We start from the raw sequence: 2,808 nt of genomic DNA on the forward strand, positions 1-2,808 counted from the left end.
AGGAATCTTAAATACTCACTTGATGCTGATGATTGTTCAATATGGCACTCATCCCATAATGCACAATTCTTTCGGCTGGGCGGATTCAAGCAGCCCTTGACTCCGTCCACCAATAAGCCTTGCAGTGGGGATTTAAGTTTTCCATTCCAAAGTGTGCCGCTATAGTTTTTCCAACTTGTAACGTCCCCAATTTTCATTTATTTTTGGATAACCAAGTGGTACCTTTTCAAAATTCCGTAAAATTTTTAGGCCTCCACTTTGATTGCAGGTAAAATTTTAAACTTCTTGTTAATAACTTGCTTGCTCGTTGCGAAAAACTAATGTCCTTAACCCGTACATAGCGTCAGCCGCATTTGGCTTATATGTACACGCCCAGCGTCGGGACTTTGGAAAAATTTTTATTGGCTAGATGGGTCAGGAAATGCTGAAAAAACATGAGTTTCATTCATGAAAACGTTCGTTTTCTTCAACTCGAAGATTGTTTTTTTTTCCCCCTATGTCGGGCATTGCCGAAAATTACGTTTTTCCCCCCATAGAGTTTTACAGCCCTTACGTAATTCGGTCGCGGCTAGTCAACAACGATTTTCGTAAAGCCTTATCCATTTACTACACATGTCTAAGATACCAAAATACTCAATAGACTAAACTTATTCACAAAATACAAGCACATATCTTGATATATTATATATTGTAGTGCAGAAAAATGTAAAATATATAAAATGCAGATGAAAGGTATAGAAATTAGAGAAAAGTTACTGTGTAACAGAAAAAGTAAGGTATTTGGAAAAAAGGAATACTAATAAATAGGTAAAATAAAAATAAAAAACATGAATTTCACAATAAATCAAGCTCACTCAAATCCACAAGGAAATACTTTTTTTTTCGTATATAAGAATGCTTACTTTTCATTCCCATCCCGTAGACTTCAGAGATTTTACGTATATTTGGTGGGGGAAAATAAAAATGCAGTTATGACAATTCTAGGCTTACATTTTCGTATTCAATGCTTACACATAAACAAACCCTGTTACTGTTGGTAAAGTTATTTCTACCTTTCATCAGTCTTCTACTCGTTTGCCAGTACCACTACAGATTCTGATGTTTCACTTTCGTTATTAGGAGGTAAATACTCTCATCCTCTACTATCACTATCCACTAATGATGCATCGCTATCAGCATATAACCACACTTTCACTCATCTTAGACGATGCACAGTATCGTCTAGAGCCTTTGTCTATTTCTTCTTGGGAGAGACCGGAACGACGAGCTTGGAGACATCTTGACAGCGTATAAAAGCTCAACTCAGAGTGATGGCCTAGGTAGGCCAAGGAGGGGTAAGGAGGTATTGAGGGGTCGTGGGTTGTACAGTGAGACAGTGGAATGAAACAATGGTGTTCATAGAAGGTCGCGTTCACACTGTCACGACATGTAAAGAATTACTACAAGTGCACGAATATAAGGTGGTATATATACCACCACGACGCTCTAGTCACTGGGAGCTCAGGTGGTATATTTACCACCGCGACGCTGTACGGGTTAAGTACCTAGCGGGTACTACATGGGGTGCCGACAGAAAATCTTTATTAGTGGAGTATAAGTCCGTTATTCGTTCGAAGCTAGACTATGGTGCACAGGTGGATGGCTTGGCATCCGATCCCACGTTGAATAGGTTGGATATGCTGCAAAATAAATGTTTGCGAATGTATCTTGGAGCCGTATGGTGTACCTGTATAGCTTGTATGGAAGTGGAGGCGAATGTTCCTCCCCTCCATATTCGCCGTGAACACCTGGCCTTATCATATGGCCTAAGAACATCAAGGAAAAGTAATATCAGTAACGTGGCCTGTAACCCCCTGCATCAATACCACCATCTTTTGCGGGGGGTGCTTCGGCCACTTGCCACCCGCCTCCTACTCTCTACTGATTCAGGAGCTTGGTGTGGACCTCAGTGACTGTGACAAGTTGGTGTCAAAAAATATAGTGCCTTGGGAGCCCCCCGGCTTTACCATTGGATGTATCATGGTTCCCAGCACCAAAGACCAAGGTGCTGGAGGCGGAGGTCCACCGCTTGTTTCGTAACATCATCGTGCTTCACTTGGGATCCCACCAATTGTACATCGACCGCTCCATGTCGAGTGAATGTGTGGGTGCAAGTGTGGTCGACTGAATGTGCCCTCAGGTATCAGCTGCCGACTCATACATCTGTGTTTACCTCCGAACTTTTTGCTATTGACAAAGCCATAGACTATGCTCTCAATTCTGGGCATGACTCACTTGTCATATTTTCAGACTTGAAATTAGCCCTTCAGGTGATCGCTTCTTGCACTACAGATTCTAATGAGATCCAGGGCTGCATAGTTAATAAACTGCATTCATGCAACAAGTCATTCACACTGATCTGGGTGCTTGGTCATTGTCGTATCTATGGCAATGAGCAGGCTGACTTACTTGCAAAATTGGCTGTAGAATTCGAGGAGACTTGGGACGTTCCTCGTGATCTGTGGTCGAGTCTATCTCTCGGAAAGAAATCAATAAATCTTCAGTGGCAAGGTCTGTGGACCAGACTAAATATTCCAACATGTAAGCCGTACTTGGGCGACTGAGACACTGCCAACTGTCCCAGTCGCCAGGAAGAAAAAGTGTTGGCTCGTTTACGGTTTCATGCCACCATCCTAACGCACATGAAACCTTATGTGCAAAGATGGATCCCACCACAATGTGACATCTGTTATGCGGTGTTATCTAGCAGTCATATCATCCTGTGTTGCCAGCGATTTATTCGTGAACGTGCGTCACTTAAAAATTACT

This window comes from Coenobita brevimanus, chromosome 65, assembly GCF_032717465.1.
Source record: "Coenobita brevimanus isolate Jiangsu-jjx chromosome 65, ASM3271746v2, whole genome shotgun sequence".
Classification (NCBI taxonomy): Eukaryota; Metazoa; Arthropoda; class Malacostraca; order Decapoda; family Coenobitidae; genus Coenobita; species Coenobita brevimanus.